General features: G+C 53.9%; 1 protein-coding gene across 2 annotated transcripts in view; it reads left to right on the top strand.

Moving 5' to 3' along the window:
• The window catches only part of GAS7 (growth arrest specific 7), a 209,806-nt gene that overhangs the window by 38,967 nt on the left and 146,256 nt on the right, over positions 1-24,583 (top strand). The window lies entirely within an intron of this gene.

The raw sequence follows: 24,583 nt of genomic DNA, 5'->3' as shown, positions 1-24,583 counted from the left end.
TTGAGTTGGGCAGGCAGACAGGGAAAGGGAAAGAGTTTCAGGTCCAAGAGGTCAAGGAGGGTGAGGTCACGTAGGACCTCGTGGCCTAGAACAAGGAGTCTGTCTCCCTTTTTTGGGGTATGAAGAGAAGATATGGGGGAACACGCCTCGGTTTCCCATCCTAAATCGATTGCTCTGGCTGCCTGCAGAGAGTGGATGGGCAGTGGGGATGGGTGGAGGCAGGTCAACCCGAAGGGTTGGAGATCCAGTCCCGGACGGCAGCCCCAGATGCAGTGGGAAGCTTTGGGTTTGGGGTCCAGCTTGAGGACGGTGCTGGCGGGGTTCACAGAGGAGTTGCATGTCTCATCGAGAGACAGCTGCTTGGCTCTTCCTGCGAGCTGAGGATGTGTCCAGGGCAGTGTGTGGCCTCCATTGTGCTGAGTCGAGAAAAATCGGGGACCCCCAGTGCGTCTCCAGGCCTCTGGCTGGGTTTGGGTGTCGGCTGGAGACCGTCTGCCCTGAGGCCTGGCTGTGACAGCTGCCCCCAGGCTCCTGCCCGTCCCCGAGGGTCACCGAGCCTGCACCGCCCTCTTTGGAGTTGGCCTTGGTCACGGAATACTTGGCCACGGGTGACATCATGATTCATTAATAAAAGCCAGACAACATTTGGGAGGCATTTGCTGGGATCCAGGGCATCCCGTCCTCCCGCAGACGGCCCCGTGTGTCCCTATGAGGCTGGACCCACCCACGCGCTCCAAGGGGGGCCACGTTGTGAATTTATACCCTTTGAGCTCTCAACTCAGCCAGACTCTGCACTGGGAAAAGTCTCTTCCCTCCCTCTATGGGGCTTCGGGGCTTCGGGCCTTCCCCACTGTTTTCTGTGCCTCGTGTCCCCTTTGATCTAATGCTGGAAATTTATTTCCGTCACAAGCTTAGGCATCCAGCTCTGGCGGTGCAAACCCTCCACCGGGGACTGGCGGCGGTGGAGGGGGTTGGGGGAGAAGGAGAGACCCCCCCCCCAATCACCGTGCTTCTCCCTACCTCCCTTCCATGCCCCAGTTTTTTTTTTTTTAAGATTTTATTTATTTATTCATAGACCCACACGGAGAGAGGCAGAGACACAGGCAGAGGGAGAAGCAGGCTCCATGCAGGGAGCCCGATGTGGGAATTGATCCCGGGTCTCCAGGATCACACCCCAGGCTGCAGGCGGCGCCAAACCGCTGCACCACCAGGGCTGCCCCCCATGCCCCAGTTCTGAGGCCTGCCTGTCCCTGGGCACAGAGCGCAGGGTGGGTCGCGGGGCTCTGGGTGCAAAGGACGGAAAAAGATTGTGTCCTCCGCGTGGAGACAGGGAAGGCACACACAGGAAAATACTCACAGACCAGATTGGGAACATGAACAAATGTGAGCCAGCAGGGCCTGCCCTTTTTTAACTGGGGAGAAATCTGTCTGGCCAGCTCAGTCCCCAGGGGCACCTCCCCTCTGGGGAGCCAGTCTGAGCAACGGGCAGAGGTGTAAGGTCGGAGCCATCTGGAAGGTCTGTTTCAGGAAGAAGGGAGAAAGGACTGATCTTGAGGATGTATGTCTGAGGATCTGTCTGTCTTTTGGAGGAGGAGGCCTGTGGGGGAGACAGGCCCACGCCCTAGGGGTGTAAGGGGCATTGAGGCCCTCGGGAGAAAAGGAGGGAGGAGTCCTTTTGTGGCCACTGCCTGTAGTTTGGACCCAAAGAGAGAATGAATGAGACTTTTAAGGTATGCCTAGTTGGCTCAGTGGTTGAGTGTCTGCTTTTGGCTCAGGGCATGTTCCTGGGGTCCTGGGATTGTGTCCCACATCTGGCTCCCCACAGGGAGCCTGCTTCTCCCTCCACCATTTTTTTTTTTTTTTAAAAAAAGGGCTTCTAAGTTTTGCTACCAGTTGGGAATGAAGCCATCTCCCCTGCCCTTTTAAAGAGACTTTAAAGATCACATCCCCTTTGGGGCACCTGGCTGGCTCTGTTGATGGAGGGCACGGCTCTTGATCTCAGGGTTGTGAGTTCAAGCCACACGTTGGGTTGTAGAAATGACTTAAAAATAGAAAACCTTGAAAAAAAATCAAATCACTTTTAAATCATTTTTGCTTGCCTGAGTGACGTACTTTTGAGTGTGATGATGGCAGGCGGAGACCGAGCCGCGGCTGCGTAGACAGCCTCTGATGACCAGTGTGTGTGTCTACATGTGTATGCATGCGTGCAGGATGGACTGGGGTGGAAGGCCACGGATTGGGTAGCTGGGTTATATAGTAACTATGGTTAACCTGAGGGTCTGAGTCCTCTGCGTCCTTGCCAACACTTGGTAGTATCTGTCTTTCTGATTGCATTTTCATTGCGGTTTTGGTTTGCATTTTTCTGAAGACTAATGATATATATATATATATATATATATATATATATATATGTATATATATATATATATATATTTTTTTTTTTTTTTAAGATTTCATTTATTTATTCATGAGACACACAGAGAGACAGAGACACGGGCAGAGGGAGAAGCAGGCTCCCTGTGGGGAGCCCAATGCAGGACTCGATCCCAGGACCCCAGGATCATGCCTGAGCCAAAGGCAGATGCTCAACCATGGAGCCACCCAGGCACCCCTGAAGGCTGATGACATTGAACATCTTTTCAAGTGCTTACTGGCTTCCTGTGTCTTGGGAGAAAGGTCTTGTCAGAACCTGTGCCTGTTTTTCTATAACCGACTTAAATTACCAATGTCGTTTCATTACAGGGTTGTAAATGTTCCTTACATATTCCAGATAAGAGTCCCTTATCAGATAGATACACGATTTGCAGAAATTTCCTTCTGTCCTCTCTAGGTTGTCTTTTCACTGTCTTTACGGTTTTCTTTGACACAGACGTTTTTAATGTGGATAGTGTCGACTTTATGTGATTTTTTTTCCTTTTTCTTTGCGTGGCTTTCGTCGTTCTACATGAGAAACTGGCCAAATCGAGGTCATGAAGGTTTATACCTGTTCTCTTCTAAGAGTTTTAGAGTTTGGGATACATTTAGAATGTAGATCTGCCTTGAGTTGATTTTTGCAAATGGTGTGAGAAAGGGGTCCAGCTTCATCTTCTTGCAAGTGGCTATCGTGTCCTAGCATCCCGTTGTTGAAAAGGACATCCTTCCCCTATGTTGTGGTCTTGGCATTCTTGTCATCAGGGCTTCTTTTAACTATGTGATTTATTTAAGTCTCTGGGTGGGGAAGCATCTACTGACCCACAGCAAGAAATTAAATCAGTGAAGGATCACTTACATTTAAAAAAAAAAATTGCTTTGGGAGCACCTGGGTGGCTCAGTCAGTTGAATATCTGCCTTCAGCTCAGGTCATGATCTCGGGGTCTCGGGATTGAGCCCCTGCATCAGGCTCCCCTCTCTCTCTTTGCCCCTCCCTCCACTTGTGCACGTGCTCTCTCTCTCAAATAAATAAAATCTTTAAAAAATGCTTTTGTTTGGACTTCTACACAAGATTTCAATGAAAACTTTCACTGAAAATGAAAATCGGCAACATGTAATGTGGCTACATAGATAGAAGTAAGGAAATTTGGAGTTTTATTAATCTGGCCCCGTTGGTGGTGGGGTGGCAGGGGAAGCTCGGGAGGCACTTGGCCTGGAATTGGATGGTGTGTGCAACCAGAGCTGATTGCATCAAGTGTGGGAGCCCGGGCTGTGGGTCTGGGAGCATGGGGAGCCCCATGTCCTGCCTCAGCTCACACTCCCCCAGTGCCTCCCTAGGGGTATGAGGTCAGCACGAGGACAGCTGGGCACAGGGTACAGCCGGCTGTGGGACCTGGTTCCAGTTTTTCCTTGGCCTTGAATCAGGAGGGGGATGAGGGAATTATTTCTTCTAGAAGCTTCCACCGCAGAATGGAATCCTGGAGCGCCGAGGCCTCTGCCTCCCACGCATGGGTTGGGCGGGGGAGCTGCCCGGGACTGTGGGTGTGGGCCGAGAGGATGCACACACGGCCTCCCATGTGACTCAGGGCCCCAGCACTGGGCAAGGTTGTGTGCTGGGTTCCCCAGGCCTGGCCCAGCTCTTGGAAACCGGACACACATCCACTGCGAATGGTTGCCCGAGAGCAGAGCATTAACAGAGTCCCCGATGTTCGGAACCCTAATGCAGTATTGGCGTGTGCTCCGTCCAAAATGTTCCTGCCCCCAGACGCGGTCCTGCAGTTGGCACAGATCTGTATGGTTCTCGTGTTTAATCAACGTCATGGGGGAGAGACTTGGGGGGGCGGCGGTGGTTGTTCCAGGATGTGCTCGGAGCTTCCTGCCCTGGGCCGCTCAGCGCAGCTTGGCACCTGCCCGGTCTTGGGGGACTCTGTGGGGATGGAGACGGCGGCCCTCTTCTTGGGGGGGAGTCCGATCAGGAGGTTCGGGTTACTGCTTTTCAAAATCAAGTTCTCCGGTTGTAACCTCCAGCCCAGAGTGCACAGTTGAGATGCTTTCTGGGAAGCTGGATAGGGCTGTTGATGCCAAGGGTTCTGGAACCAGGGGAAAAGTGAGCATTGCCTTGCAGTACTGCAGATCTGAGCTCTTCCAGACCCTGGAACCAGCTAGCAAAGGCCCCGGGCCGGCCACCCCCAGCTGGCCACCCCCAGCTGGCCTGCCTTCACACCGCAGACCGTGCAACAGAGGGAGGGCCCTGCAGTGACCCCCGGAGTCCCCCTGGTGTTAGCTGGAGCTGGGTCTCAGGAGGGGCCTGTGGGGGCTCTGCTGCCTCTTCCCTCGGGCTCCCCGTGTCACTGTTTATTACTTCATTTCAGCCTTCAGAGTGAGGCCGACACCCACAATCCTGAGATGCTGGATCATCTCATAGGATAGTGACAGGTTCAGATGTCAGGGGCCAGGTAGGCCCTGGGATTCCTGAGATCCCAGGAATCAAGTGCCATCGGAAACAGTGTCACCCAGCTGTAGGGAACGCAGACCCAGCTGCAAATCCACAATCTCCCCGTCTTCTAATGTTGGTATTGATTCAAATCGAAAACAGCAGCAGACAGCACAGTGCGCTGCCCAGAACTTACCGACAGCCTCCTTGTAACCCTCTCTCTGCATAGTTAGGTCCTAAGGACAGGTGGTGACTCACCCAGGGTGGCCGATCCGATAAGCAGCGTGCACTCACACCCAGGTTTCTGGACTCCCGGGCTCTGGTGGCCGGTCAGCCTTACCAATACCTCGGGGCACCTGGGTGGCTCAGCGGTTGAGCATCTACCTTCTGCTCAGGGCAGGACCCCAGGGTCCTGGGATCGAGTCCCACATTGGGGGAGCAGTAGGGAGCCTGCTTCTCCCTCTGCCTGTGTCTCTGCCTCTCTCTCTCTGTGTCTCATGAATAAATAAACAAAATCTTAAAAAAAAAAAAAAAAAAAAAACATACCAGTACCCGCCAGTCAAGCAAACAGGGTCTCAGTGAGGTTAAGGAAGATCATTCAGCTCAGTAAGGGGCAGAGCTGGGATTTGAACCCAGAACTGGCCTGCTCTGTCCCTCCTGCAGTCACTGGGATGAGAATTGGCATCTGCTTGGTTATGGAGCGTGTTTTCTCCCCACAGCTCCGCACTGGGATTGGCTCCTCCTAACCCTCGAAACAGAGCTGTTGCGTGACCAGTGAGCTTCCCCGAATCCTGTGGACTTGTGGGGGAGCAGGAGGAGATCCTGGGAGCACACGCATGTGTGTACGGGTGGCTTCTGCACCTCTTGCTCATACCCATCCATCGTTCCCAGGTTTCCTCCCGAGAGCTCAGAGAAGTTCCCTAGAAGGAGGAGTTGGAACAGATGCTTTTCTGTGTCTGAGAAGCAGCCCCCCGCCCTCTTAGCTAGAAAGGCCCACTTAACCCATGCCCTCCCTGAGCCACTGGCTCAGTTACCACTGAATTGGTGTCTCCAGGCTCAGCCCCGACGGGAGGTCGCCTGCAGATTCGGGGGGCCCCCTGCAGATTTGGGGGGCACTCTGGGCAGGGCGAGCCAGGACCACAGCCAGGCAGCACCCTCGGTGGGCAGGAGCCAAGGAGCTCCCAGAACACACCTTGTCTGGCTCCCCAAGGCTTCATCACGAGAGTCTGCTGGAGGGTCCTATGTGCATGCGGTGGGACAGGGTCGGGGAGACGGGGCAGGTAGGGCTCATAAATCAGGCGCAGGGGCTTCTCAAAGATTCACTAACTAAATATTTTCCAGATGTTTTCATAGTCCTTTAGCGCTGATCTAGAGGAGGGCTAAACAAGACTCAGACCTAACTTCTCCGGGGGCTCCCACCCTCTACAACCCCTGGGCCCCTCGCACCCTGGCCTCATTCCCAGCACCACCCCGACCCCACCCCCCTCACCCTCCTCCTCCTCCTTTCATCCTCCTGGGAAAGAGGATGGCCTCTTCTCCTTTTTAGCCCTGTCACACTTGTAATATTCTTTACTCTGAATATCTTTCTACGTTAGCCCACGAATCTAAAGCATCCTTTTTGGTGTTTGCTATCAGTTCATTGTTCGGACGAACTGTTTATTATTTATAATCTCCTAACGATGGACATTGAGGTTACTTCCTTCTTTTTTTTTTTTTTTTTTTTTGGCTATTAAAATCCCTGGTGCTGCATCCCCGTGATGACATCTCCTTGGGCTGAGATGGATTTGCTCTTTGGAATGGTTACACCAATTCACAGCCCTTGCGGTGACTCATGCCCCATTTGTTGGCCAAGGCTGAGATTGGCAGGCCTACGGAGAGCTTTTATTTTATTAATTTATTTATATTTATTTATTTCCCCTCTTCGCTCCCCTCTTCCGCCAAACTTTTTTTTTTTTTAAGAGAAAAATGTAAAAAGAGAACTGGTAGCTATAGATTCTCCCTCTGACCTTATGGGTCACTGTGCCTGTGCTGTTTTTCTCCATGCCTTGCTCCTGCCTGTCCTTCTACGCTCCTGTGAGCACGGAGAAGTGTGCTGGATGGGAGGCCCCTGTGCCAACCCTGGCTCTGTTACCCAGTGACCTAAGAAGCTTTTCCTTCTGCTTTTCCTTCTTCCTGGAAGGAAAAGCTCTTGCCTTCCTGGTGCATCTGTTTTCTCGTCTTTGCAATGGGAATAATCACACTTGTGGCACATGCTTGGTGCGTGGTGGAGGGACGGGTAAATATTTATTTTCAGACCTCCCCCAGTGATGTGAGCTTCCGTGACTTCTCTTCTGCCCCCTGACCTCCAGCACTTCTCTGTCACCCCCCACTCCTGGCTTAATCCACCACGAAGTGCTTTCATGCTTGCAGACTCAAGGGTTGCGTGATTTGGATCTTTGGGTGCATGGTGGTGACCCAGGCTCTTGTGGGGGTAGTTCCTCTGCCCTGAGACTTCTAGAGGTTTTGGATGAATGAATGTGGGGATCGCATGGGCCCCCTGGGGTTCTTCTCTGCCAAATTCAAGGGAGCACTTGGTGGGGTATAGTGAGTACAGATGGCACTGCGGGAGGAGGTGGAGGGCCTACCTGCCACAGGGCCTTGTGCCCACCTGAGCATGTATGTAGGTGTACATAGCGTATCTGGGCTCCCTCCTTTGGGATTTGGGAAGGGGCTGTGGCATGGAAGCTGAATTTCCTCAGGACCCCGACCTGTGGGTCTCCCCTAGGAGTTGGGTGTGCAGCCCAAGTCCTGGGTGTGAGTGAGGGCCTGTCTGTGCAGGGCTGCCCAGTTTCTTGTCTGCCGCCCGCCTGGCCTCTCCCTGTTGGAAGCTGTGCAAGGCCCCGCCACGAGGGGCTGGTCGGAGCCGGAGCCGTGTGGGGAGCCCTCTGGGGCACAGTGACGGCTCTGTTTCCTCCTCCGCCTCGCCAGGGGCCCCCATTCACTGCAAGGAGAGTCACGCATTCCCCCTTGAGATAAGAATAGAGCCCGACTGTGCCCCAGGACAGAGTCCAGCTTCTTCTGCCGACCCTCCGAGGCCTGGCAAGGGCCCCCAGATGGTACTGGCATGAGTGGGCCCTGGCCGCCTGCCCCGCCAGCCCCTTGTGCATTGTGCGGCAGGGACACTGGGTGCAGTGTGCATGCGTGCCCGCCTGGCCCCCCCACCCAGAGACCACTGTCTCCAGGCTCTGTTCAGGATGGAGGGGTTTGGCTTCCAGTCAGCTGCCCCTGGGCTCTACAGTGCCCCTTCCCTTCTGGGGCCTCAGACTCCACCCTCCCGGTCCTGATACCTCCCCTGCGTGGCCACTCCTGTTTCTTCCTGGAAGCGAGGGCTGGAGCCCTGGCTGGAGGGTGGGGAGGAACGTGGCTGGGTGTTGAAGGCCGCATTCTGGCAACACAGCCGCCTTCTCCTGCAGCCCCAAGGTGCAGGAGACAGGAGCCAGGGGCCACCGATTGTGTGTGATGAATGGGGTGCTGGCGCCCCCCCTCCCCAGCCCTGCCCCTGTGTCGCAGTCTCACGTCATTCCTGACAGCCGGACTGGGCCAGGCTTTCTTAACCGGGCACAGGGGTGAGGGGTGCTCCTGAGCTCTCCTTATGATCAGGTCGGATGATCCTTAGTGTAGTTGCCAGCCTTCAGATTCTCAGGGTGGGGCTTCTCAAACCAACCACATGAGCCACAGCATCACCTGGGAGCTTGCTGGAGATGCCCATCCTCAGGCCCCGCCCTGGGCCCGGAAATCTGCATTGACACGTTCTCTTGGGGGTTCTGGTGCCCGCCCCAGGTGCTCTGGGGTTAACTGTTTGCAAACAGATTTCAGCACTTTGCCGGGTAGGTTGGGTGACTCAGATGAGCACTGAGGGCTGTGACATCCTGGTGGGCACACGTTCCATCCAAAGGCATTCAGATAAAGGGATCTAAAAATATTTGTTTGAACGTGGAGTCTCCCATTCCAAGAAAAAAACAAAAAACAAAAAGAAAAACAAAAACCCTGGATGCCTGGGTGGCTCAGCACTTGAGCATCTGCTCTTGGCTTAGGGCATGACCCCTGGGTCCTGGGATGGAGTACCACATCGGGCTCCCGGCAGGGAGCCTGCTTCTCCCTCTGCCTGTGTCTCTGCCTCTCATGAATAAATAAATAAAACCTTAAAAAACAACAACAACAAGAAACTTCAATCTTAACATTTTCACACCTTCCAATTGATTCTCCAACTGTATGAGGTCACGTTTTGGGTTCGTGGATGAAAACACTGAACGGTGTGTCCCTGAGCAACTTGGTGCAGTGGAGGTGTGAGTGGAAGCCAGGGTTTTCCACCGACCCACTGAGGAGTCAGCCATGAGGCCAGTGGGGTGAGGTGCCCCTTCAGGTGGCTCCTGGCCTGGCCTGACAAAACAAGAGAGTTGCTGCTGAGTATTTGGATAGGGCCATGCACATAAGATGTGAATGTTTTGGGGCAAACGCTGCCGTATCTGGGTCTCTGTCCCAACCTGTGAGGGTTCCTGAAAGTCGTGGCCTTGGGGCACCAGCCACTCTTCCAGGAAGAAAGTGCTAGAAGTGCAAGTCTCCCCCTGGGATAGGGCAGGGTGAGTAGAAACAGTGGCTGACCGTTTTTTCTGAGGCTTTCAGGGTTTCCGAGGCAAGGTCCCCTGGGTGGGTGCAGGAGAACGATACCACCTCTGTTTGCAAGCGAGAAAGCGTAGTCTCTGGGGGGGTTCTGGTCGCACCTCCTGCCACCCTTGTGTCAGGCCCCCCAACTCACACCTCCCCAGTCCTCCTCAGGAAACCCAGTCTCGGTGGCTTCCGAGACTCGGTTTGAAGCAGTGGGGTCGAGAAGCATGAGACAGAGGTTGGTGAGGGGCAGGTAGGTAGGCAGTCTCCCGAGTACCTGATGAGATCCGAGGATCTCTGCACCTGGCTCAGCCGTAGTCTCTTGGCCAGTGAGCGCACCTGTGGCCTCTCAGTGGGTAGGACGTTTTCAAACGGATCTGTTGATTCAGAAATATGTACTAACAATACACAGCATTTTAAATTAAACTTAATTTTTTAAAGATTGTATTTATTTATTCATGAAAGACACACACAGAGAGAGGCAGAGACACAGGAGAGGGAGAAGCAGGCTACCTGTGGGGAACCCGATGCGGAACTCGATCCCAGAACCCTGGAATGATGCCCTGAGGCGAAGGCAGATGCTTAACTGCTGAACCACCCAGGTGCCCCTTATGTTTTTGGGATCTTCTGCTGGCCGTCTGGGGATTCAGTTCTGGTCCAGCTGGGCCATGTAGGGGGAGACACAGTCGTGGGACAGGAAGGAAAAGTATTACTGTCCCAACTTTTCAAGTCCTGATGATTCTGGGGCTGGGACTGGGCCTGGGGGTGGAGAGAGAGACCAAAAGCATTTAGGGCAGGGCAGAGGGCGGTGGACGGCGGCTGGCCCAGCTCCTGGTGGCTGTGTCTTCCACTGCAGCCCAGGGCCAGCACCAGGCCAGCTGGCTCACAGCTGGAGGCGTAGTGGGAGGCGACTGGAGGGTCCACAGGCCGAGACTGTGTCAGTGATGTGTGCCCATCATCAGCCTGGACCTTCCTCCAAACGGGAAAAGCCCTGGTGCTCAGCCCACTTGCATTCCCCCCGGTGGGTAGCATGGCGGGTAAGAATGTTCCATGTGTTGTGCTCGGAGGCATGAGGACCCCAAGTGTGACATCCCCTCCTGCCCCACCGTGGCCCCAAGAGTGAGCACAGCCCGGTGAGAGTGGTCACCCCACCTAATGGAGATGCCCGGGTCAGAGTTGCTGGGAGCCTGCGGGAAACCCTCCTCAGCCCCGGGGTGGGTGGGCGGGCACCGCCCCTGGAGATATTGCATCTGAGGCGAACAGCGGCCAACTGAGCTGGGAAGGCCCTGAAACCAGTAGAAGCTTTGGACCTGCAGCTGGGCCAGCTGCAGGGACATTCTGTGGGTGGTTTCCAGAGTTGTGGTTTCTGATGCTGAGAAGAGCACAGTTTTAACCAACCCGGGTCAGGGGGTGTCAGGGTGGTGGTGGCGGAAGGAGGTGGGAAGTGAGAGCAAAGAAGCGGACTGGGGGCGTGGAGCCAGAGCGGGATGCTCTCGGGAGGGTCCCCCCATCCAGCTCCGTGTTCCGTGGCGAGGGGCAGGCCTGCAGAAATCCCACGAGACGAGCTTCTGCTCCTTCATATCCTTCTAGAATTAGCTGTTTTAGCGTCTCCCGCCAGGATGAAGTGCAAGCGTTGTGGGAGCAGTGTGCCTGGGCCAGGCCTGTGGTGAGCAGAAGAGCTACAAAAATCTTCAACCATGAGCATCTTATTTTTTTAAAAAAAGATTTTATTGATTCATTCATGAGAGACCCAGAGAGAGGCAGAGACACCGGCAGAGGGAGAAACAGGCTCCCTGCAGGGAGCCCAATGCGGGACTCGATCCCAGGACCCCGGGGTCACGACCTGAGCCAAAGGCAGATGCTCAACCACGGAGCCACCCAGGTGCCCCCCTCTACGTGAACATCTGCACTGTTGAGAATTGCCACCCACCTTTTAGTCAACCCCAGATTCCTGCTCCCCATACCTCATTCTATTTTTCTCTTTGTCACCTTTTCATTTTCTTTATTGTGTCCTTATCTGTTGTTATGCTCTGTGCACGCCCTGCTCCCCGATGTTGGAATGAACACTCAGTGAAGGCAGAGGCGTTTTTTTTTTTTTTCCTCCCCCTTCTTTTGTGTCCACGGATGTGCCCCCAAGCACATCCAGAAACAGTGCCTGGCCCATGGGAGGTGCCCTAAGCATCTGTCAAATGAATGAATGGGTGGCAGTGCTCGGAAAGCACTTGGCTTGTGCCAGTCATCCCTGGGAGCGCACTTGGGGTACACACGGCCACGTTGCTGGTGTCCTTTGGGGAAGACCCACGTCCCCTGGGAGGGGCCCACACCGTCTGGCTGCCTGGCCTGGGCCCTGCCTCTACTTCAGGATGGATGGGCCCCTCCTGGAGGAGGACTACGCCACCAGCTCCCAGGTGCCAGGTCCCTCCTGAACCCCGCTGCGGGCAGCTCGGCAGCGAGGACCCCCAGGGGCTGGACCTGGTAGTGAGTGAGCAGCTCAGGATTTTGGAGCCTGTTGGGACTGCATTCCTAAATTTCCCCCTCCCGCCCCCCTCCCTGCCCTACAACTCCCTTCCCGCCCCCAGGCCTGGTTGAGCAATTGAGGGCTAAGGCGAAATCTCTGTTTACTCAGCCTCTGTCATCATGCCTTGCAATGAATGCTGCCCAGCTTGCAAAGCTCCACACCCTGGGCGCTTCCCATCCCTTCTGGGGGGGGGCGGTCAAGTCGAGACCCAGATTCCCTGCCTCCCTGGAGGAAGCCTCAGCTCTGGATCAGCAAGCTGCTTCCAGGCCCTGCTCACAGGTTTGCTCTTGGCCTCCTGTCTCCCTCACCCGCTCTGCACCTCCAGGCATCACACCCACACTGGTCCTTCCCCCCAGGTCCCCCATACCCTTCCTGTAAACTCCAGGCCTGTCCTTCCAGCTGCTTGGGTCACAACCCACAAAGGCTTCGACTCCTCTTTTCCCTCCCCCTTGCCCTATGCACTTTGCCAGTTAAGCATGTTGGCTCCTCCTTCCAAATTGACTTTTAGAAAATGGAGCCACTTCTTGCCATCCCCCACCCCTGCCATCATCTTGGTGTGCGGAGCCCCCATCTCTGTGCCCCTGGATTCATGGCGTCACTACCTGGCTGCTTTGCCAGGCCCCGGTCTGCTGTTCTTACCTGACAAGTCTGATTGTGTCCCACATCTTCAGACGTGGCGATGGGTCCCCTCACAGTGGTTGGCAGGGCACTCTGGGACCTCAGCGTCCCCCCCACCCCACTCATCCCTGCTCTGCAGACCAGCCTTCATGGTGTCCCTGCACACATCCCAGGCATGCTTCCTTGCGAGTCCTTGTGGAGCCCCCGTGGGTCCCCAAAGATGTTCATCTGGGAGCCTAGGACAGGTACCTGCACAGCCGTCTGGTTTTGCAGGTGCGCTGGAATCAAGGCTGTCGGGATGGGGAAGGGGTCCTGGCCTAACCAGGTGGCCCCAGCGTGATGACAGGGGTCCGTTGAAGAGGCAGGCAGGATGGCCAGGTTGGGAGAAGATGTGACAACAGAAGCAGGGGGTTGAGTGATGCTAGGAGGGGCCATGCGCCTGGGGATGTGCCTCTGGAAGCTGAGCCAGGTGAGGGAGCCCTTCTCTCCGGGATCCCAAGAAGGGACCAGCCCCACTGACACCTTGGCCTCAGACCACTGAAGCTCCTTCAGACTTGTGACCCCCTAAGGGGTGAGGCCATACATCTGTGCTGGCTTGAGTCCCTCGGTTTGTGATCATTTGGTGCCTCAGCCCCTTCCCCAAAATTGGTCCACAGGTTCCTTGCAAAATCATCTCACATTGCTCTTCCCACTTCTGTTTCCTGTTCTCCTTCCTTTTCTCCATCACTTACCACCTTCCAGCAAAACTGGGCCTCCTGCCTGTGGGCTGGGCTTGCTGTGGCTTGGGCCTCCACCCTAAGGAGAACGCAGGTCCTGCTGGGACATGGACCTCTGTTTTGTGACCGCTGTGTCCCAGCACCTATGACCGTGTCTGGTGGGTGAGGGGCACTCAGAAAGTACCTGTTGGATGGATGGGTGAATGAGAATGGATTCTGGTCCCTGCCTGGAATCCCCTCTGCTTCTACCCTGTCCTGTCTGCCACTCTATCTGATGAGGTCCATTCTCAGGTGCCCTCCTCATGAGGCCTCTCCCCAATCAGGGCTTTCTGTTGGTTGCTCTTACCCCCCCCCCCCAAATTTAGTTATTTATTTCAGAGAGAGAACAAGTGAACAGTGGGGAGGGGCAGAGAACCTCAAGCTGATTCTATGCTGAGTGTGGAGCCTGATGTGAGGCTCCATCCCACAACCCTGAGATCATGACCTGAGCCCAAACGAAGAGTCGGATGCTTAACTTAACCACTCAGGCACCCCCTCTGTGTGTTGCTCTTCCTGAGTGCCCAGGGACCGTGTGTGGCCTGGCTTTTGGCCATGCTCTCTGGGGCAGGCTGTGGGGCAGCCGGACTCACCAGGGCATTCCTTTGGTCTGATGTGTTTCTTACAGGGGAGCGTTGTCCAGATCTGAAGCCTCCATTGATCCCCAACCCTCACCTCTCCTTTCAGCAGAGCAAAATGGAGATGCTATGAGGGGTGGTCTTGCCCAAACCAAAGGGGTCCAGCTGGGCTCATATCCAGAGCCTCCCAGGCTCAGACATCCCACTGATTCCATGCAGTAGCTGAATCACCTGTTTGGGGGCTCCCGTCATCACTGCCACCCCTGGAACACCAGTGCCTCGCACGCAGTTGGCACTCTGCACTTGCAGAGCTGGTGAATGGGGCAGGGTCCTAAAAGAAGTTGGAAGGTTGCTCCCCAGGGACCAGGGACCCGTAGGGACCAGGGATGGGGGACACTGAGGGGTTTGGCTTGTGCACAGCAGCCTGCCTGAAGGATGGCGTGTTTGGAAGAAGGAAAGGAAGAAAAGATAAGAAACAGGAAGTAGTAAGGATGGCTGAGCCGGTGGGGCACGGACTGGGCGCCCCCAGTGGGTGCTTCAGGCTGCAGGGGCTCCCAGGGAGTATGGTGCATGGTCAGGAGGAGCATGGAAGGCCAGGGGAGGCCCGTACGCTGGCCGAGGGTTGCTTCCCCAGGAAGCAGCTGCAGGCGCTCGGGGGTGACCAGTTGGCCATTTGGAAGGCTCCTTCCCGCTGCCTTCTCTGGGGAGGACACATTTTGAAACACTTCCTGAGCTGGGAGGGAGGTGTGATGATTGGTCCCCCTCCCCCTCAGCCTGCTGATGAAGTGTGCTGAGTTAGAAATCTGCAGCTGTGTTTTTGTACCTCTCCCCCCACACCCCCCCTACCCCACCCTGGACACCCGCCCCGTCCCACTGGGGGCTCCCCTCCCTCCCTTCCTCCCTCCCTCCTGCCTGCTCCCTTCCCGGTCCTCCCCCTGCCGGCTGGTGACTCACTCCTGCTCTTGTGCAACAGCTCGGGCTCCTGCTCTCCTCTTCCTTCCTCCAGTGCCACGAGCTCCCCTCCTGATTTATGTCTTTTCATTTGGGTTAATGCTTTCCACATTTTGGTCTGCAGATGAGTGCGTGGCTCATGGCTGCAACCACTAAAGCCCCAAGCACCCAGCTTGGGTCTGGCACCGTAGAAGACAGGCAGGCGGCCGGACAGAGGGACAGCAGGCAGCCGGCTGCCTCCAAGCCGGCCAGCCTCCCTGCCTCCACAGGGGAGGCAGAGAGAGGAGCACAGCCTCCACCCCAGGACACATTTCGTGCCTGTTTTCCCCGTGGAGGGCACGCATCTTGGGGTGCTGTGACGACGTAATTGCCCTGAGCCTGGTGATTTAACACTGAAGAAGCCACAGCGTTCGGAAGTGAGAGGCCCCAGTCGTAGGGTGTGGAAAAAAACGTTATCTTTGTGGTTTTAAAAGCCATCGCACAGCACTCTGTGTGTGTGAGTGTGTCTGTGTGGTTTCTTCTTCTTTTTAGAACAATAATATTACCTTTGTTGCTATGGTGTTGTTGTGGGGGTGGCTAATTGGACCCAGACCCGATGCAGGCTGGTGTGTGGTGTCCATAGTGATTATCAGATGGCAGCCATGCGATTTGTTTTATTTTCTTCCCTAGATTGAGGAGGGGCTGGCCTGGGGATAATTGAGCACTGGCTGGGGGCACTCGGCCCCATCGGGGTCCCTAGGATGCTGGTTGGAAATGGGACCCCAAAGCCCGGATGTAGGCGAGGGGCAGAGAGGAGGGTGGGGAGAGGCCATCCCTGGTCATTTCCAAGGCTGGAGCCCAGCCCAGCGAGGGCCTGGAGTTGGGACATTCCTCCTTGGAGGTGCTGGTCCACGGCGAGAGGGATGCACAGAGCCGGGAGAGGAAACAGGTGCCTGTGGCCGGATCTCTCCTGGCAGGTGCTGTGGTCCCACTGAGGCTGTAGCATCAATGCAGAAGGCTGGGTTCGGGTGCATTTTCAGCTTTCTGTGGTGTATACATCCCAGAGGCCTCCCTTGATTTGTCAATTTGATGCTCATCGAATAGGTAATACATAGGTCTGGCCTGCTGCAGAATCGAAAGTAGGAACTTGGCCTCCTTCTCACACCTGACCTCTACCGTCCATTCCCTGCCCCAGGGGCAGGTGCATTACTGGCTTCCTACAGGGCCTTCCAGAAACCCTGCAGGCATTTACAGGCCTGCACCAGCCGGGATTCATTCCCTCATGCACGCACTACTCTGCACCTCGCTGCTGCCGCCGCTGCCACCACAGTTTTTAAAACCCATAACCCTGTATCTTGGGGTTTGGTCAAGAGAAACGATTCTCGATCTCTTTCATGCCTTCCTGAACTCGGTTCACCGATGGCCATGTAGATTGCTTCTAGTCTTTTCCTGTTACCTTCACCTGCTGTGGAGAACCTGGGCTGTGCATCATGCTGCACGTGGGTGAGTGACTCTGAAGGATGAATTCCGGAGGTTGAAAGGCTGGAGCAAAGAGGATAAGAATCTGCCATTTTAAAAAAAAAATATTTTAGAGAGGAGTGTGTATAAGTAGGGGGAGGGGCAGAGGGGGAGGGAGTCTCAAGCTGACTCCTTGCTGAGTGTAGAGCCCAATACAGGGCTCGAACCCATGACTTTGAGATCATGACCGTAGCTGAAATCGAGAGTCGGCCACTTCATCAGCTGAGCCGCCCAGGTGCCCCAGTATCTGTCATCTTGATGGAAAATGCCAGATTGCCTCCAAGGGGGCAGCTCTGGCTTACTGTCCCCCCATCAGCAATGTCCAGGAGTGCCCATGTCCCCACAGCCTTCCCAGGACTGGTATTTTCAAATTTTAAAGATTTTTTTTTTTTAAATTTAAGATTTTATGTATTTATTCATGAGAGACACACAGAGAGAGGCAGAGACACAGGCGCGGGGGGGTGGTGGTGGGGTGGCGGGAAGCAGGCTCCCTGCAGGGAGCCCAGTGTGGGACTCGATCCCAGGACCCCAGGATCGTGACCTGAGGCAAAGGCAGAGGCAGATGCTCAACCGCTGAGCCATGCAGGCGCCCCTAATTTTAAAGATTTCTGTGCAGAGGGATTTTGTGTCTTTGCTTCAGCTGACGTCTACTCACTGTCCCCAAATTGTCGCTCTGGGGGGCATGTGCATGGAGGGGGTCCTCCAGTCTCCCAAGGGCCACAGGGAGCAGACCCTGCACGCCCTGCAGACCCTTCTGAGCTGTGGTCTGGCGCCTCTGCGGGCAGGCGGTGGTTTTACATGCTCTCCGGCCTCAAGGGAGGCCTCCCTTCCACATCTGCATTTTCCGCTCTTGCTGGCATTACAAGAATGCATTTCGGAGCTGCCCTCCTCATCTCACCATGCTTCTTCCTCTCTCAGCTCCACCGCCTCTCACCCACCTCACCCCTGCATGAAGCCATTGCCTTACCCTGCTACTTCGGCTTCTTACTCTCCCAAAAATTGCCGGGCGGATGTGGCTGGACAAAAATCCCTAGACACTGACTTCCGGCCGTGCATCCTAAGACATGTGCTCAAGAGTGAAATCCAAGGTAGAATGGGGTATGCTGGCTGCATTTTCCTCCCTCTGGGTTTTTCTAGGCAGGGGCCTGGAGGTGGAGCCAGAGCCAGGCAGGCTCCAGCACACTGCAGTAGAACTTTCTACAGTGACAGAGATGCTCTGTGTTTGTGCCACCCAGGACGGTAGCCACTGACCTGCAGCCCTTGAGTTAGGGCAAGTGCGCCTGGAGACCTGGGTCTTCACTTTTACTTTTAAGTAGTTATATTGAAATAGTTCTGTGGGGCACCCAGGAGGCTCAGTCGGTGAAGCATCTGCCTTTGGCTCAGGTCATGACCTCAGGGTCCTGGGATTGAATCCTGCAGAGGGCTCCCCAATTAGTGGAGTGTCTGCTTCTCCTTCTCCCTCTGCCTCCTCCCCCTGCTCATGTTCTGTCTCTGTCCTCTCAAATAAATAAAATCTTTTTTTTTTTAAAAAAAGGGAAACTCATGAGCCTGGGACACTGAGAACTTTACCTTGTAGTTTTGTGAAGAGTAGGTGTGTTCGTTCCCAATTGCTGCTGTAATGAATTGCCACACACTTTGTAGCTGAAACCACACATTCATTCTCTCATAGTTCTGAAGGCCCAAGATTGATATATTTGAGAGAGAGAGAGGAGAGGCAGGGAGGGATGGAGGAGGAGGGAGAGAGAGAATCTCAAGCGGACTTTGAGCTAAATCAACGCAGGGCTTGATCTCATGACCCTGAGATCATGACCTGGGCCGAAATCAAGAGCTGAATGCTTAACCATCTACGCCACCCAGGTGCCCCCTGAAATGAGTCTTCTAATTAAGCCAAAATTAAGGTGTCAGGGGCTGGCTCCTTCTGGGGGCTCTGGGGGGGCAGGTGCATCTGTGTCTTTCCTTTGCCGTGTTTGAGAGACTCTTTCCATGGCTCACGGCTGTACATCCTATTGCCTCTCCTCCCCAACTCTGACCTCACATGGCATTTTCCCTCTCGGTTCTTCCTGTCTCCCTCAGAGAAGGACCCTTGTGATTATATTTGGGGCCCACCTGGACAATTCAGTATCACCTCCCCATCTCTCCTTGACTTCATCACACCCGCCGAGTCCCTTTTGTCATAGGAGATTCCCACTTCCGGGTTCCCAGGATCAGGCTGCACCTGTCTTGGGGGGGGGCAGCATCGATCTGTCATAGGGGGTATCTTTCAAGACTCAAGAGAGCAAGTTTGTGTGAGAGAGGGCTATGACTTGAGTCAGTCACCTCCCAGACATTCTGAACTGGCAGGTGAGGGCCGAGCTTGGGCCAACTGTGTTGTAGGGCTGACATTCTAAAGCCATGGATCTTGAATTTGGTGGGTCCCTCCGAGTCATGTAGGAGACATGAGTAAGGGGCAGAGGTCCAAACCCTGTCCCTGCAACCAGTCTGGCCCTGTGAGTTCTTCGAGAACATTCCAGGTGACTGAAAACCATCGCCCTTAGGAGTAATCCCGCAGATTACCTGTGTGCATGCCTATGGGAGGTGGAACCTCTTGTTTTCTGTAAGCAGCCTGAGCAAGGCCGCGTGCAGACGGAAGTGTAGGAGAAGGCCAGGGAGGGGCTGCTGTCTCGCTGCACCTGTGCCATACCTGGAAGGTGAGAGAAGGTGTGGCTTCCAGAAGCAGAGAGGGAGGCCTTCCCAGCAGCACTGAGGTAGGAGCAAGCAGGCCACTTCTGGGAACTTGGGGGCCACTTGGGGCCAGAAGGGGCAGGGAGGGGGAATTAGCTTGGCAAGGGGAATACTTACCAGGTGAGCCTGCTGGTGTTTGCAGGGTTGATGGGAGGGCGGAGGCCTGGGTGGCGGTGGGAAAGATACAGAAGCGGTGATGGGGGGAAATTCAAGAGGACGTGTGAGTATGATGTCGGTCTAACAGTCAATTTGTGACATGTAAGCAGAGTGTGTCGGGCACAGCAGAGTGTGATATGGTGATGAGCAGGACTCTCGAGGGCCCTGGTGTCCTGAGTACACTTGGATAAATACACTGGCCAGTGCTAAAGGCGCTGGAGAGTTCAGTCGGTTCAAGTGATCAGAAACCACTAACTGGTGGCTTCTTTAGCTCAGGAGTGTGCCTGGAGGGCTTCTCTGAGGAGGTGATGTTTAAGCTTCTGTTTAGGCCAACCATGAGAAGAGCTAGGAGAAGGGTAGGGGGGGATAGCCAGGGCCAGGGCCGCAAGGAAAGGGCTGAACTGCCCCATCCAAGTAGCAGCTAGAACTGCAGGGTCCACAGAGCTTTCCGCAGGGATGGGAACACCGTATCTACACTGACCATGTGGCTGCCAGCCAGCCACGTGTGATAATCGAGCCCTTTGAAACACGGTGAGTAAGACTTGGGAATGGAATTTTACCATTTAGTTTAGTTTTAGCTGATTTAAATTTAGCTCTCAATAGCCACACGAAGCTGGTGCCTCCTGCCTTTGAACTCAAGGTCTATGTGGCTGGAGAGAGAGAGTGGAGTGAACGAGGTAAGGTGAGGCAGAGAGAAGGTGGACTTATTTTTTATTTTTATTTTTTAATGTTTATTTATTTGACATTTTTTAAAACTTAAATTCAGTTTGCCACCCTGTAGTCTAACACCCAGTGCTCATCCCATCAAGTGCCCTCCTCTGTGCCACCCCCCCCGCCCCCTGGCAACCTACCCTTCCGAAACCCTTTGTTCGATTCCAGAGCTAGGAGTCTCTCATGGGACCTAATTTTTCCCACTCAGTTTCCCCTCCTTTCCCTTATAATCCCTTTCACTATTTCTCATATTCCATGGATGAATGAAACCATATGATGATTGTCCTTCTCCGATTGACTTACTCCACTCAGCATAATACCCTCCAGTTCCATCCACGTCGAAGTACATGGTGGGTATCCGTCCTTTCTGACGGCTGAGTACTATTCCGTTGTATCTATAGACCACATCTTCTTTATCCATTCATCTGCCGAAGGACACCGTGGATCCTTCCACAGTTGGGCTGTTGTGGACATTGCTGCTATTAACATTGGGGTGCAGGTGTCCCGGCGTTTCACTGCATCTGTATCTTTGGGGTTGGTGGGAATGCAAACTGGTGCAGCCACTCTGTACAACAATGTGGAGGTTCCTCAAGAAGTTAAAAATAGAGTTACCCTATGACTCAGCAATTGCAACACTAGGGATTTACCCCAGAGAAGGTAGACTGTATTGCTTCGTGAATTAGGCTCAGTGGTCTGGATTTCTTTCTTCTAACATAGTGCAAAGCCTTTGGATGGTTTTACCTAAAGGTTGACATAATGTGATTAATGTTTTATAAGTTTATCTGGCTGCCTCGTTGAGAGCGAATCGTAGAGGGTCAGGGTGGAACAGGAGACCAGTTAGGTCCCTGTAATGATAGTGGGAGCACTGCTGGTGCCTGGGGAACAGGGTGGCAGCCTTGGAGAAGAACCACAGATGGCTTCCAGATGGCTTTTGGAAGGTAGATCCCACAGGAGTGGACAGGGAGGGGATGGGAAAGATGGGAGAATTAATTTTTTTTATTTTACAGATTTTATATTTATTATTTGAGAAAGAGAGAGAGAGATGGAGAGAGAGAGACCGAGCAGTGGGGGAGGGATAAGCAGGCTCCCTGCTGAGCTGGACCCTGAGATCATGACCTGAGCCGAAGGCAGATGCTCTACCAACTGAGCCACCCAGGCATCCCCAAGATGGGAGAATTCGATGATCCTGGATTTGGGGCTTAAGCAGCAGCATGGTTCATGGTGCCATTTGCTAAAAGGAGGCCTGGATAACAGGTATTATTTTGGTTTGCTTTGTTTTTGGAAGTGAGGAATTGGATTCTTTTGGGGAGTTTGTTGGAGATTTCTCCTGAGGATCCCCGTAGAGACAAGTAGCCAGGCGGGCATGGGGAAAGGTCAAGGCTAGAGATAAGAGTTTAGGATCCGCAGGGGGTCGAGGGTGTGTAATGCTCTGGGAGGCCACTAAGGGCCACTAAGTGCTGTCAGGCCACTAAGGGGAGTGAGCATATGGAGCAGAGAGGGAAGGGCAGAAAGTTGCTGCCTCATCTATGATTGAGCATAGGAGGCAGATCCAGAAAGATGACTGGAGAAATGTGAAATAACATGGAAGCCAAGAGAAGTCATGGTTTCCAGAAGGAGGAAATGTGATATGCTGCTGATTGGCCCAAGACTCCAGAAGGATCCAAGGTAAGCAGCATGGCAGTCATGGGTGGCATTGGCACAGCGAGCTCCATGGAGCGAGTAGGAGAGTGTAGGAGCTAACATTACGTGCTGATAGGTAGAAAGCAGGTAGTTTGCCTTTGATAGAAGGAGGGCCTTAAGTCACCGTGATGGGAGGGAAGACTGTGAACATGATGCTGCTGTGGGGAGTATGGAATCTGGGTCATGGGCTGATGAGGAGTTACGCTCAGATTGCTCCTGTCTTTCTAAGCAATGTGTAAGGCAAGCTCATTATCCGAGAAAGGGTTCAAACAGTTGTTTTGAAGATTGAAAATAGTCCACGGGGTAACTACAGCAGGACTGCTACATGGCTTGATCTGTGCTTCTCAAACGTGAATGCACAAATGGATCACCCAGGGATGTGTGGCGATGCGGATTCTGATTTCTGATGAGCTCCCAAGTAGTATTGATGCTCCTGTCCTTGGAGCCCACTCTGAGTATAAAAACCCCACAGCGCTAATGTGGCCGAGAGATGCCTAAATTATTAGCCCACAGAGCTTATACTTAGGACGGAGTAGTAAGAGTTGAGTCCCTGTTTGAGATTTGTGGCCATCCATTTAAAGCAGATCTTCTCAAAGTCAGAATTATCTGGAGAACTTTAAAAAACAAAACAAAACAACACAACAGGGCCTGAGTATTTTGATTTTGATTGTGCCTCCGAATTCAGTGGTATAGCATTGATTCCCAGGGTGCCCTAATTTCTAAAGGTCCCCTTGGTAGTTCTAATGTTTATCTGGGCTGGAGAAACACTGATCTAAAATAGCAGGTCAAGGGGATGACCATGGGAGTAGGTGGCCGTGGTGGGGTGGAGACAGGGATGCCTCTAGAATGTGTGGGCTCCCCTCTGTATAAACCATTTGAGTCACCCCAAGTCAGCATGCCAAGACGATTCTAATCTTTCATAGTCCTGCAAATGAAACACCACTTCAGCCAGCAAGAGCAACGTAATCACCAGGCACGCTTTCTGGAATCTTTATAGGATCCTGGGAATCCTCCCTCTGGGCATCTGGTCTACCTTATGTATGGGGGTTCATGGGTTGGGGGACCCATTTCGGTCTGGGGAGGGAGTTACTCAGATGGTCCTGCCAGACCCTACTGTCCTAGGCCCCTCAGACAATTTAAGAGAAGGCAGTCAACCCTTGAGCCATGCAACCCGGTCAAGAGCAAGGCTGGTTGAGAAACTGAGAGTCCCAACTTGTATGATGAATTGTCTCATCCAGTTGCCCAAAGTGAAGACAAGAATCACAATAGAAGCCAGGGACTAAAGCATCTCTTCATGTGGCAAGGAACTAACACCTCTGCAGCCAGCAAGGGCCTGAGGTCTGCCAACAGCCACATGATCAGACTTGGAAGCAAATTCTCTGCCATTTGAGCCTTGAGATGACTGCAGGCCCTGTGGGAACCTTGATTGAGGTCTCGTGAGAAACCCCGAGTGGGGCTCAGGGTTTGGGCAAACTGTACCTAATTCTCTGACCCATAGACACCGAGATAATGAATGTTTGTTGTTGAAGCCATTAAGTATTGGACGATTTTGGTATGCAGCCATAGATAACTAGCAGAAGGGGCCAAGGCCGAGTCTCCAGAAGGCTCCATCTCTTGGGTTTCCTTTTCCTCTCTTGCTGGCTACATTTTCTACCTTAGCAACCTCCTCAAAATGCTTCTATCTACACTCTTGATGATAGGAAAAGGAATAAAAATAATAGAATAGAAAAAGGAATAGAAATAATAAAGAAATAGAAAAGGAATAGAAATAATAAAGAAAAGGAAAGTAGCTCAGTGAGTGGGCAGCTTTCCAATGGAACATGGGGTGGCATGGTGGGGGGGTGGGGGGGGTTAGCCCCATCCCTGCCTTGTGGACTGAGAAAGGAACAGGTGGGACCCAGAGGAAAGCCAGAGTCGATTACTTTCAGAGGGAAGAGAAGTGTAATCTCTCCAAAATGATCACTGGCGGGACGTGGAAGTAAGGGGATATTTGGGGTGAGCCTGGGTGGGATCAGGCCTTCAGAACTCTCAGCAAGGAGGTGAAAAGATGGATCTTAGCTCCACCTTTTTTCTCTTCCTTGAAAAAGCCGCAGACATGCATCTCTCTTTGAAATGCACGTTTGCGTTTTAAAAATACACATTGGCATTGCATGGGATCAGTCTTCCCGCTCTGTCGGGCAGGCCCAATGACACTCAGGTGTCAGGGGACCCAGCGGGCGTGCACGGCCACCGGTGCCCGCGTTTCTGGTGGCAGCTCTGCAGGGGCACGCGGGATCTGCTCAGCGATGCCGTCCTGGCTCTGCAGTGAGCTGGTCTGGCAGGTGTGCTGTTTGAAAACAGGGGTGTGGCGGAGGGAGGGCCGGATGGCGCGTCCCTAGCTCCTGCTGCATTTCCCATGACTCAGACGGGGATGCTGGAAGGGCCTCGCACACTTACTTCACAAGCATGGGGGAGACGCCCAGAGAAGGTCGTGGGAGCTCTGTGTGGACAGGTGCACATGCGGAACCTGTCTCCCTCCCTCCTCCACGAGCTCTGTGGTCACAACTCTGTCCCTCAGCTCACCTTTTCTGGGTCATTTATACTCAGGAGGAGGGGAATGCCTGGCATGGGGGATGCATGATGCTCCCCAAGCCCTGAGCTGAGCTCCACACCTCCTCCATGCCACCGCATGCTCTTCCTCTGCTTGCTCGGGCCCTGGAGCCACAAGGCCTGGTCCCCTTTAGGCAAATACACGCTTCCTTTCTACTGGGTGCCTGGGCCACCCAATCACCCTGTCCTCCTGTTACGTCCATTCTGCGCAGTGAGCTCGGGAACATCTGTGCAAAAAAGTCACCCCAGGGCAGCCTGGAAGAGGGGTCGGGGCAAAGGATGGCCCTACCTGCCTGGGGTGGATGGCAAGTTGTGGTTTTAGCAT

This window comes from Vulpes lagopus, chromosome 10, assembly GCF_018345385.1.
Source record: "Vulpes lagopus strain Blue_001 chromosome 10, ASM1834538v1, whole genome shotgun sequence".
NCBI classification, from domain to species: Eukaryota; Metazoa; Chordata; class Mammalia; order Carnivora; family Canidae; genus Vulpes; species Vulpes lagopus.
The sequence above is the reverse complement of the archived record's forward strand: the minus strand, read 5'-3'. Positions and strand labels throughout refer to the sequence as shown.